Genomic DNA, 13923 nt, shown 5'->3' with positions numbered 1-13923 from the left:
GGAGTTTGATTGGAGCAACCATGCAGCTGAGATTGAGAAGGAAAATGTTGCTTTTATGGCAAAAGTGCAGGACAAGCCTGAATCTTCAAATACGCAGGTACAATCTGATATTTCAATTTCTGATCTTCTTATTACTATTGATGAACTAAATCAGGAGATTGGAAAGTGGAAATTGAGTGTGGGAGAAATGAAGCATTCTTGAATGTATATGAAGCCAGTGAAGTAACTTATGAAAATCAAATCAAGGGGCTTGAAGAGGATTATATGCTGGCATAACAAACCCAATCAAAAATGACAATTGAAATTGAGGGGTTGAAGAAGATGTATGCAGAAGAGAAATTGAAAAATGCTGACTTGTTAATTCAAATGGAATTCTTGAAGAACCTTGTTTCTACAGGAAATATAGTGGGTTATGTGGATAAAATGACCTAGGAAGAGAAGTACAAAAATGTGCCACCACCGTTCTGTGATAGCTACCCACTGAAAGTAGACAAGGAGAGCAGAAGTGAATATCTGAAACAGTTCAAGAATGTGTTTGATGATAAGGCTGAGTTTGTAAAACAGTATGATGATGTGTTTGTCGATAAGAATGGAGAATTTGCAGTAAGACAGAGTGAGGAACTAGAGATTAAGAAAAATGAAAAGTTGGAAAGTGAGAAAAAGAAGTGGAGTGAGTACTCAATTGAAGATAGTAACTGCAGCTGTGGGAGCACAAAAACATCTAAGGGAAAGAAGAAAAAGGGATCCAACAAGAAGAAAAGTGAAAAGATTCCTCTTCTACCAAAGATGACTCCAAAGTTCAAGAAGCACTATGAGAAAATTAGAAAAGAACATGTAGTGTTTGACATTTGTGCTAGACAACAGTCTGAAATCAAGAAAAGAAATGAAGTAGCAATGAACTCTTCCTATGATCAGTCACATCCTCCAATCTATCCAGTCTTCTCAAACCATGAACTATTTGACATTGGAGATGTGGAGTATGTACCAATGAGAAGATATGTTGGAGAAGAAAAGGGAAGCTGTTCAAGAACCTCATCCAAGTTGAAGCCTGTAGTGTTTGTTAAAGAGAAATATCATCTGGAACCTGATATGAACAAACCAATCAAAATGGACTTCTGCAACTCTTTATGTCCTAAAACCTCCCTAGGCTTTGACTTCCCCAAACCCAGTGACAAAGTTAAAGACAAGCAACTGCTTGAAGACATGGGGAGCTATGCAAAGGTCTGGTGCAAGAAGTGTGATGCCTATGGTCATCACATTGACTCTTGCTAGTTTGAAGAGGAAGAGTTTGTTGTTTATGATGTGGTCTGGCTTTGATATGAAAGGATACAAGAAAATGTATCAAAGATACTTAAATGAAGAAAAAGGCAGTTCACATGATGAAGAGAAAAGGTCAGTGCTAGAAAAGAGATTGAAACAAGTCTTAAAGATCAAGGATGAAGCAAGAGTATCAAGCAAACCTGCAAAGAACAGAAGGTCAAGTGACAAAGGAAAAGAAAAGATTAGACCTGGTGTTCTTAATAGGGATGAGAAATTTTTGATGAAGCAGGGTTATGAACCTAGAGGGTTCCAATGGAAAACTAAGAAGAAGTTGACTGAAAAGAAGGACTATGTGATTGAGTAAACTGAAGAACTAATCAAGTCACAAGTTGTGAAAGCCGGGTCAGATTCAGACTCAGAAGAAGAATGTGAAGTTGTGTATGAAGACCCACTTCCAGCTCCAGTTCCAACTCCTGAGGAATCTTCACCTGACACTGAATTACAAACTGATCCAGTTTGTTACTCAGAATCAAACTAATTCTGTTTTGTATGTATGTGCAGGAACAGTCCTTGAACAGTAATGACTTATGGTACATGGACAGTGGATGTTCCATGCACATGACCTGTGACAAAGGAGTTCTTATCAACTATGAAAGAAAATATGAAGGACCAGTTGCTTTTGGGAGTGATGAAAACGGAGGGAAGATTGTTGGAAGAGGAACACTCTCCAATGGCAAAGTATCCTTTGAGAATGTGCTGTATGTTGAAGGACTACAATACAATCTACTCAGCATTTCTCAAGTTTGTGATAAAGGGTACAAGGTGGCCTTCAATGATGAACACTGCCTGATTTTGAACCCTGAGTTTGTGATTCCAAATGAGATGATCATGATGATGGCTCCAAGAAATGGCAATCTCTATGAGCTAAGAATGAACACTACTACATCTAGAGGTGGTTCATGCTTTGTTTCCAAAGCCACTGAAAATGAGTCCAAACTGTGGCATAGGAAGATGTGTCATGTAAACTTGAAGAACATGAACAAGATAGTGAAAGGTGAACATGTTGTAGGCCTTCCCACAAGAGAGTTCAAGCTAGAAGAAAAATGCACATCTTGCCTCAAAGGGAAACAACATAAATCCTCACATAAGAGCAAAATGATAAACACCATTGATGAAGTCTTGGAACTGTTACACATGGATCTATTTGGTCCTGTAAGTGTTCCAAGTATTGGAAAGAAGAGATATTGCCTAGTGATCACTGATGATTATTCAAGGTTTACTTGGGTATACTTCATGGGTAGCAAAGATGAAATCCCATATTTGACCAGAACCTATGTGTTGAAAATGGAAAATCAACTTGAAAGAAAAGTAAAGGTCATTAGAAGTGACAATGGGACAGAATTCAAAAATGGAATTATGGATGAATTCTGTACTTCTAAGGGGATCTTTCAACAATACAGTGCACCTAGAACTCCTGAACATAATGGTGTTGCAGAAAGAAGAAACAGAACATTGATTGAAGCTGCAAGGACCATGATTGCTAATGCAAATCTGCCAGTCACTTTTTGGGCAGAAGCAATCAATACTGCATGTTATGTGCAGAACAGGGTTCTACTAAACAAGGCTCACAAGACTCCATATGAGGTTATCTTCAAGAGAAAGCCTTATGTGAAGTTCTTAAAGCCTTTTGGATGCAGATGCTTACTGTTGAATACAAAGGACTACCTAAACAAATTCCAGTTAAAATCTCTGGAATGTTTCTTTGTGGGCTATTCATCTCATTCAAAGGCTTACAGAGTCTATGTGAAGGAGTGCATGGTGGTCATTGAGTCTTCAGATATAATATTCAATGAAAACCACTTTTACAATGTTTAAGGTCCCAAGTGGCTTTTTGACTTGGAAAAGATGATCAAATCTTTCAAAATCTACAATGAAGATATGGATGACAGCATGTACAGAACCAGCTTTGAAGATAAGGGAAAAATAAACAAGTTGATCTGGACATGCTATGGTCATCTGTTGCTCCTGAAACAAATGGATTTTACTTTGAAAGATGTAACCAACAAACTGCTGAAGTTAATCTAAATGAACAAGATGCAGCAGTTGAAGTTTCTAATGAAGGTCCAAGTGAAGTAGAGAGTGAACCCATTCAAAGTCAACAACCTGTTCAGACTGAAGGGATAAATCAATTTGAAGATAGGTTTCAGTCCTTGTTTGACTCCGGGTCAAATGAAGCATCATCATCAGAGATTAATCAATTTCAAGCAACTGATGAAGCTCAAGAGAGAATTGAAAATGAATCTGCTGAGTTAAATATGACCAATCTAGAGACAGAAGTGTCTGCACAACAAGTTGTGCAGACCACCTCTGTTGAAAGAAATCACCCTGCAGAAAACATAATAGGAGACTTGCATGAAAGAGTGACTAGAAGCTCTTCTGAAAAGGCAAACATCTGTCTGTATGCCTGCTTTTTATCCCAAGTTGAACCAAAGAACATTAATCAAGCTTTGAAAAACAACAGCTGGGTAGAAGCTATGCAGGAAGAGTTAGCCCAATTCAGAGACTTACATGTATGGGACTTGGTTGACAACCGTAGAGGCAAGTATGCTATTGGAACAAAATGGGTGTTCAGAAACAAGAAAGACTAAAGGGGGATTGTGATCAAGAACAAAGCAAGATTGGTGGCTCTAGGATGCTTACAGGAAGGAGTGGACTTTGAAGAGGTTTTTGCTCCAGTTGCACGACTAGAGGCTATCAGGATCTTTCATGCATATGCAGTGACGGGTGGATTGTAGAGCCACCCTTAAGTGTCGTAATTCGAGTTAAAACGTGTGTGTTTATGTATAAATTCAAGGATTTGGATTACTACACTATGTTGTGTTAACGCAGGTACAAATGAGGAGAAAAGGTTGCTCAGGTGTGTTCAGATGAAAAGGAACAAGAGAGTCAATGCGGGAAGTCAACAAACAAGAATTGATAAAGAAAAATGAAATTTTGAACTGGGTCTACCGTAGCTTACGGTAGCCACCGTAGCCGCCGTAAACAGACACTTTCCACCATAAAAACTTCAGGGCTACCGTAGCTTACGGTAGCCACTGTAGCATAATGTAGCCTCAACGTTTTAATGTCGGTTACAACTCGAAAAATGGGTTTTAAAGGACTTTTGGATTCCATTCTTAGAGATTCCGAACTAGACAATTGGTGTGGGTGATTTTGGTGCCTTGGAACAATATTTTGGGTGTTTCTAATTGAAGATTAACATCATATTCTTGGATTACTTCGGATTAAACTTGGTATGATGATTTCAATTATGTGTGGCTAAAACTTCTAGTATTTCTCTTGGTTGTAAGGTTATTGCAATACTCTTTTTGTTTATTGTTCTTGCACTTGGATTGATTATCGAATCGTTTAGATTAATATAATCACGCTTTGTTTGATTGTTTGTAATTTGTCATATCGTTTAACCTAGTTTCGTTCTATACGTTCTTGGTGTTGTTGACAATCGAGATTTAGTAGAAGAAATTAGGGTTAAGATTATATTGATTGATTACCAAGTAATGACCTCGCGTTCTAGGAATCCGAGTACTTAGTTCTTGATTAATCACAAACAATTACACTTACACGAAATCAAGATATTATGATTTATCCATTGAACTTAAACAAAAGAGTTGCATAATAACCGAACTCCAATAGGAATGCTCATTTAATCAAATTGTTTACAACCTTCGTTTTGTTTATTTAGTTTATAAAATCAAATCAAAACCAACTTGAGAATTATTTTTTTGTTATTTACATTTATAATAGCTAATTGTTGAGCTACTCTATTAACACATATTCCACAAACTCCTCGTGTTCGACACCCACTTACCACTATCTAGTTAGTTGTAATTGGTTTATTTTTGTGCGAGTCTTCGACCTCGTGTCAAATTTTGGCGCCGTTGCCGGGGAGTAGTGAGCAAAGTGTGTTATTTTTGTAGTTTTTGTTTAATTGTTATTGTTAGTTTTACACGGGTTGTGCTAGTGTGTAGGTACTTACAGGTATATGCATACACGACACTCTCGGTCTTCATCACCGTTAGCGTTTGATCCTGAAATCGAAAGAACCTTTCGTCAGAACCGGATTCTACAGAGGGAAAACAAGATTATTGGGTCACCAAGAACACAACGTCGAACAACTGACACCACAATCATGGCTTCGGAACAAACTGTACCGCCAATGCCACCACCCATAAATTCTGAAAACCCATCATCCACTGAACCCATTACTACCACAACCTCTACAAATGTACCAACTTCAACCGTGTTTAGTTTTCAATCACCACCTAACCTTCCACCTTTGACCACTTTCATGCCTATGCAAGGACAATCATCAAACTCACCACAACAATCATCTTTCCAATCTCAACAAAACCCACGTTATCAACAACCATACACATTTACCCAAGACCCACCCATAACTCATATTCCATCGGGTCAAAGATTGGGCCCGCAGTTGTTTGGTGGGCCACGGTATGGTGATGGTAGTGAAAGGTATGAAGAATTTGAAGAAGGATATGTAAGTGGAGTTGATGGGAGTCAATTGAGGGTGCAAGGGCAATTCGGGTATGGACCCAAACTTCAACCGCAACAACAAGGGCAACAATGGGGTGGACATACAATTATTCAAGAACAACCGCAACAACCACAACCATTACAACAAGTTCCTCAACAACCCCAATACCAACAATCTCAATTTCAACAACCAAATCCTCAACCGCAATTTCAACAAAATGTGCAACAAAGGCCCGTTTACCGGTAAATGGGCCAACTGAGAGTACCATTGGTGGTACCAAGACGTCATGCAAGAGAGATGGTAAGGGGAATTGAAGATCACTTTAGACCGGTAATCACAAATAACCTATCTCCGGTGGTTATTCCTCAAAACCAAAATGGAAGAACGTTTGAGGTGAGAACCAATGCGCTCCAAAGTTTACCAAAGTATAAGGGTCTAGCAACGGAAGAACCTTATTTTCATTTGGAGTCATATGACTCTATTTGCAACATGATTGGGGGTCAAGGGTTCTCACCGGATGAGGTTAAGTTGGTTTTATTTCAATTTTCATTGGAGGATAAGGCAAAGAGACGGTTTTACACTTTGCCTTCCGCATCAATTTATACTTGGGCCGACATGCAACAAAGGTTCTTAGAAGAGTTTTACATGGCCCAAAAGACTAATGATGCGAGACGAAGTTTGAGGTCTTTCCAACAACAATTGGGTGAAATGTTTCATGAAGCATTCGAGAGGTTCAACATGATGATCAAGAATTGTCCTCATCATGGTATAGCTCTTTGGGAGTTGTTGAATGCTTTTCATGAAGGGTTGAATGTGGAAGATGAAAGGGATTTGATGTCAATCACAAATGGTACGTTCGGTACCAATTATGAACAAGACGATTGGAATTCTTAGAACAAATGTCGGTCACATCAAAGAGAAAGGCTCAAACTGCAAGAAGAGCAAGGCCGGAAATTGGAAGACCGCAAGTCCATGCCTTAGAAGATGTAGGAGTACAAACCACTAACCAAAGAATTGATGTTTGTACAAATTGCAATGAGTTGGGTCATGCGGCGGATGTATGTGCGGTGGGACAAGCACAAGTAGAGAAAGTGAATGCACTTCAAGGTCAAGGGGGAGGTGGTCAAAATTATAACATGAATTCAAACACTTACCACCCCGGATTGAAACATCATCCCAATTTTCGTTATGGGAATCTAGCTACTCAATCTAATCCGAATTTCCAATGGAATCAAGGAAATTATGTTCCACGCCAACAATACAACAATCAAGGCTTTCAAAGTCAATTTCAACAAACGGGAAGTGGTCAAAGTGGGTGTTCGGGTCAAAGTTCTTCAAGTGGGAATGAAGTCATGGATATGCTTAGGATGATACAACAAGACATGCAAAGGAGAAATCAACTTGATGAAGTGCGCATGCAAACGGATGAAGTCCATGACAAAGCCATTCAATCGTTGACCACTCAAATGGATCAACTTGCAACCGATGTTGAGAATTTGAAGAAAAACAGCTCGAGCTTAAAGAAGGGGAACAACGTGCATATCAATGCGGTAAGTCTTTTACCTAATTTTGGAATTTCTAGTGTTCAAGTTGATCAAACACCATAGTTTGTTGAGGGGGTGGTGGAAGATATTAGTGATGAGACTGAAAATGTGAGTAATTATGAAACAATTTTTCAAAACAACTCTGAATTTTAACCGAATGAAATATCTTTTTGTGAAAATTGTTCTTGTGATAAATGTTTAAATGACAAATTAACCAAAATAAGGGATGAGAGGGTTGATAATAATATTATCCCGAGTAAACTTCAAGACCCAGGAGTGCCCCTTTTATCAATCCAAATTGGTGAATTTAAAACTGATCGGGCACTGCTAGATCTTGGAGCTTGTGTTAGTATAATGCCCGGTAGTTTATATGATCAGTATGAGTTTGGTCCGCTACAAAAAGTAAACACCACCGTGGTTTTAGCGGATCAAACCCATACACTTCCCCGAGGCATGATATATAATGTGATGGTACATGTGGGGGATTTCTGTTACTCAGTTGACTTTTTAGTACTTGATTATGCTAAAAATGTAACTAATACGCAACCCATAGTCATATTGGGTAGACCCTTTCTCGCCACTTTACTTGCAGTAATTGATTGTGCTAAGGGGACACTGGGAATTATATGTGGGAATCGTGATAAACGGTTATTATTATTTGAAAATACTACTGACCCTTTTATTGACAAGGAAAGCCTGAAGGTGGATTTTGTTAACAAGTGTGTATCCTTGAGCAAGGATCACACGAAAATGGAGTGTTTTGTGATTGACACCTCAGTTGAGAAGAAAGAAGCTGAGCATCAACAGAGTGAGAAGGTGGCAGAAAAAGGTGGCCGACCAAGGAAGACAAAAGTGAGACATGTGGATGATCTAGGGTGGAGGATGAGGATTTTCGGGCCCGACCCTGGTTTGCCGGAAGACTGGAAACAGTTGCTTGAAAAAGAGCGTGCTTATAACGAGAAGGCTGTACGGGAATGGGCTAGTCACCCACCTTGAATGTCATAAAAGTTTTAAAAAGGTGGTAATTGTACATTTTGTATGTTTTTATTTTTATTTTGCTTTACAATTTCTAGTTTGTTTGTTATTAATGGTATTTTAAGTTACCATCTTAGCAAAAACTAAGTGTGGGGAAATTCTTATGGATTTCTCTTTGACACTATGTTGGGGACAACACGGGTTTTTCATGAAAGGAAGTGGTGGTTAATTAGTAGTATCTTTGTTTTTATTTTCTCAAAACCATACATTGGGGACAATGTATCCCATGTGTGGGGATGGGGGAATTTTTCGTTTTCAAAAATTATAAAATATATATATATAAATAAATAAAAAAAAATTATAAAAATAAAAAAAAATTAAAAAAAAAAACTTTTGTAAGAAAACCGGAAAGTGGTACGATGGCTGGGTAAAGTTTTGGTCCTTTTTCATGGTCACAATTTTCTTAAATTCAAGTTTGCTTAGTTGTTTTAAAAACGAGGTTGTGTAGTATTCTAGTTAAGGTTAGCATGCTTTCGGTACAATAACCTGCATTGTGTATTGGGAAAGTGAAGAGTGGTGATAGATTGGTTATTCTCCGTTAGAACTTGTGCGATCAATGCATTTCGAGACCTTAGCTTGGCATAAGTGCAAAAGTAATAGAGGCAATTAGGTTTATGCCTCGTCTGGATGAGCGCGAGTGTGGGTTTTGGGGGTTGGGCCTCATACATTACACATATGAGCATGGGTAATGAGAGGGGCGGGGGGTTGGTTCCTTTAGTAAACCTATTTGGACTTATTCTTTTTATTTTAATCAACCCCGATGTTATGTTGCGAGACGATCCGGCTTAGTAGGTATTTCTTTGTATTTGTAATTGTTATAGTACTAATCAATAGGAAGTATTGAGTATTATGTTTACTCAAAAAAAAAAAAAGAAAAAGCAAAAAAAAAAAGAAAAAAAAAATGAAAAAAAGAAAAAAATGAAAAAATAAAAAGAAAAAAAAAGAAAAAGAAAGAAAAAGTTGAGAGTCAATGTTCGAAGTATGGTGTAGTGAGTGTTGAGATGCAAGTTAGTAATGTTTATAGTTGTTTATATTATTGTTTAATTAGTTTTGATGTAATAAGCCGGATCGGATCGCCTGAGCTACTTTCAATATTCCCATTCCATACCCTTACACCTAGCCCTGTTATAACCCGTTTTAAGTCCTCTTGATTTGTATTTGTGTCAAAGCATATATAGGTGGAGATTTGATGGTAGTACAAGCGTATGCGAGGAGAATTGAGTATTATTGGAAAATATAGAACGATCACCGATAAGAGGGTTTATGAGTGACGGTGTGTTATGTGTGAGTAAAAGCCGAAAGCATGTTAATGTTGACTAGAATTCTATGTTTTAAATATAATTTTGAGTGATACTAATGCAAACCTCTAATAATGAGGGAATAGGGTATGATTGGGGGCCTTGACTGAGCCGGGCTTTGTGGTATGTTTGGTGGTTACGTTTTAAAAACAAGCAATTGTTTGAGTTGCTTGAGGGCAAGCAACGTGTAAGTGTGGGGATGTGACGGGTGGATTGTAGAGCCACCCTTAAGTGTCGTAATTCGAGTTAAAACATGTGCGTTTATGTATAAATTCAAGGATTTGGATTACAACACTATGTTGTGTTAACGTAGGTACAAATGAGGGGAAAAGGTTGCTCAATTGTGTTCAGATGAAAAGGAACAAGAGAGTCAATGCGGGAAGTCAACAACCAAGAATTGATAAAGAAAAATGGAATTTTGAACTGGGTCTACCGTAGCTTACGGTAGCCACCGTAAGCTACGCTAGGGGTCTGCCGTAAAAAGCCACCGTAAACAGACACTTTCCACCGTAAGAACTTCAGGGCTACCGTAGCTTACGGTAGCCACCATAGCTTACTGTAGCCTCAGCATTTTAATTTCGGTTACAACTCGAAAAATGGGTTTTAAAGGACTTTTGGATTCCATTCTTGGAGATTCCGAACTAGACAATTGGTGTGTGTGATTTTGGTGCCTTAGAACAATATTTTGGGTGTTTCTAATTGAAGATTAACATCATAATCTTGGATTACTTCGGATTAAACTTGGTATGATGATTTCAATTATGTCTGGCTAAAACTTCTTGTATTTCTCTTGGTTGTAAGGTTATTGCAATACTCTTTTTGTTTATTGTTCTTGCACTTGGATTGATTATCAAATCTTTTAGATTAATATAATCACGTTGTTTGTTTGATTGTTTGTAAGTTGTCATATCGTTTAACCTAGTTTTGTTCTATACGTTCTTGGTGTTGTTGACAATCGAGATTTAGTAGAAGAAATTAGGGTTAAGATTGTATTGATTGATTACCAAGTAACGACCTCGCGTTATAGGAATCTGAGTACTTAGTTCTTGATTAATCACAAACAATTACACTTACACGAAATCAAGATATTATGATTTATCCATTGAACTTAAACAAAAGAGTTGCGTAATAACCAAACTCCAAGAGGAATGCTAATTTAATCAATTGTTTACAACCTTCGTTTCATTTATTTAGTTTATAAAATCAAATCAAAACCAACTTGAGAATTATTTTTTTGTCATTTACATTTATAATAGCTAATTGTTGAGCTACTCTATTAACACATATTCTACAAACTCCTTGTGTTCGACACCCACTTACCGCTATCTAGTTAGTTGTAATTGGTTTATTTTTGTGCGAGTCTTCGACCTCATGTCTTGCAGCATCAATGAACATTAAAGTCTATCAACTTGATGTAAAATCTGCATTTTTAAATGGAAAGATTGATGAAGAAGTTTATGTCACTCAACCTCCAGGATTTGAAGATCCAGTGCATCCCAACAAGGTTTACAAACTCAGCAAAGCACTGTATGGACTGCATCAAGCACCAAGAGCCTGGTATGATGAGCTGTCAAACCATTTGTTGGAAAATGGCTTCTGTAGAGGAGCCATTGACAAGACTCTATTCTACAAAAGGAGGAACAAAGATTTGCTGCTGCTGCAAGTGTATGTAGATGACATTATCTTTGGCTATATAAATGAACAAATGTGCAAAGAGTTTGAGCAAGTAATGAAATCCAAGTACAAGATGAGCTCAATGGGGAAATGAATTTCTTCCTTGGACTTCAGGTGCAACAGAAAGCTGATGGAATCTTCATTAATCAATCAAAGTATGTACAAGAGATTCTTAACAAATTCATGTGCCAAGACTTCAAGATAGTGTCCACACCAATGGACACACATGAGAAAATGGTACCTGATGAAAAGGGGGAGCTGGTGGATCAGCATGAATATAGGGCCAAGATAGGATCACTGATGTATCTCACAGCATCTAGGCCATATATTATGTTTGCTGTGTGTGTCTGTGCCAGATTCCAAGCTAACCCCAAGGTCTCACATATGCTAGCAGTTAAGAGGATCTTCAGATATCTAAAGGGAAAACCAGATTTGGGGATTTGGTATCCAAAGAACCCTTCCTTTGACTTGATGGCCTACACAGATAGTGACTATGATGGTTGCAGTATGAGTAGAAAATCAACCTCTAGAGGATGCCAGTTCTTAGGGAACAGGATGGTGTCTTGGCAATGCAAGAAGCAAATTACAGTGTTAATCTCTACTGCTGAAGCTGAGTATATTGCTGCCTCTGCTTGCTATGCCCAGGTACTATGGATTCAGAATCAACTGCTGGATTATGGTCTGAATTTCTTACTTACACCTATTTTAATTGATAATACTGCTGCTATGTTTATTGTTAAGAATCCAGTCCAACATTCTAATACTAAGCACATTGAAATTAGACATCATTTCATTAGGGATTGTTAGGAAAAAGGTTTAATAGAAATGAAAAGGGTAGACATATCGGATAACTTGGCTGACTTATTCACCAAACCCTTAGATAAAACCAGGTTTCATTTTCTGTTAAATGCCTAGGAATGATAAATGCTGATGAAGTTTGATTCGGGATGTGTGCTTAAGTGCTGATTATCTGTGTTACTCACTTTGAATGTTTGCATAATGATTTGCTATTCTTGACTGATTACTCTAATTGCATGAATCATGTGTGTGACTGTCTTTGTGTGGAAAATTTTTTAAAACTGCTAATTACAGCTTTTGGTACTTTGATCTGTGCTTGCATGATGTACTTTTGTGATTCTAAGTACTTCGAGCATGAATCTGTGCCTGATATTGTGCTTGTTGCTCTTCGAGCACAAGCAAAAGCTCTTGTAAGACTATTCAAAGTCCTTCGAGCACAGATGTCATATGTCAGCTGCTCGAGCATAGAATTTGGTCTTGAAAACTTTTCCGAGTATTTCGAGCATAACTCTGTGTTGTATGGTGTGTTTAATGCTCTACAATCACAAACCATCCTTGAGGTTTCTCATGTAAATCGAGCACAAATGTTGTGTTACTTGTGGTTGAGTATGGACATGTGTTGTGGAAAACTTTCTTGTACTCCAAGCACAAGTCTACTGCTCGAGCACGCAGCTAAGTCTTTCGAGCACAAGCACTGAATTGATATATTGTAAGGTTGCTCGGTAGACTTTCGAGCATGCTCGATGAATTTCTGAGCTTGCTCGACAAACTTATATGTTATGATAGTGTGTGCTTGTAAATGTGCTTAAATGATAACACTGCTTTTAAAATAAATGTTTTTCAATTGAACTTTCAAAAGGAAATGGTTTTGAAAATGGTAAATATTTTTAACTAAGCAACATTGTTTTCGGTGATATTTCATAAGAGAAATGATAATATTATCCAAGTTCCCAGCTTCAAAGAAGCTAGAAACTGTTTTCTGTGGAGATTGAATCCAACCTAAAATGGGAAATGATAGTATATTGTCTAATCTCCTTACCCACAGATTAGAAGCTTAAAAGATTTCTGTTCAGCATATTGACAATTCGTGTGCTATCTTCTCATGAGTGTAGTGACTGATGTGATACAAACCTAATAATCTTGCTATGTTTGATGTGGTGATTCATCCGAAGACCAGGTATGTTTCCTTACACGTCTCTCCGTATGATAGGCAGAAAGGTGATTACCCAATCATACACGAGCCCGTTGCTGTCTTTGTCTCTTAAAACAAATTTATAAAATATACGAGCAGCTAAAAGAGTTATATGTAGTGAAAAACTATCTAAAGTCCAAAGAAGCAAAAAGAAAAATATAAAAAAAAGAGACTAGCAAATTGCTTCAAAACGCTTATATTCTATAAATAAAGTATCATGACTTTGAGGGGTACCAGGGGAACTACAGGAGTGGGGCATTCAAATAAGTCCTAAGCACTCTGAATGTAAGGCATGTAAGTCCGGATGGCTTGTAAGTCCAACGTTCAACCTTGAAGTCTGATATATATATAAAAATAAATATAAGTATGCTCATATAAATAAATATTTTGACCAAGGAATTAGGGGGTTGAAGTTAAATTGGGGTGATTGGAGAAAGCTAAATAAGCTTTGAGAAGAGATAAGGAACAACCTGAAGTCCGAAGTGTAACCATTCCAACTCAAGCTTTTAATTGAATCTTAAGCATATCACGAAAGTTATGAGAATCATGTTAAGTGCTTCCACCTAGTGT

General features: G+C 37.6%; 1 pseudogene; it reads right to left on the bottom strand.

Moving 5' to 3' along the window:
- Window positions 1-6481: 6481 nt before the first annotated feature.
- On the bottom strand, window positions 6482-6582 carry LOC143591891 (small nucleolar RNA R71; annotated as a pseudogene).
- Window positions 6583-13923: the final 7341 nt, after the last annotated feature.

This window comes from Bidens hawaiensis, unplaced genomic scaffold, assembly GCF_021521415.1.
Source record: "Bidens hawaiensis isolate Kalapana, Puna unplaced genomic scaffold, B.hawaiensis_p1.1 tig00040138_1, whole genome shotgun sequence".
Lineage (NCBI taxonomy): Eukaryota > Viridiplantae > Streptophyta > Magnoliopsida > Asterales > Asteraceae > Bidens > Bidens hawaiensis.
This window is presented reverse-complemented; position numbering and strand designations above follow the sequence as displayed.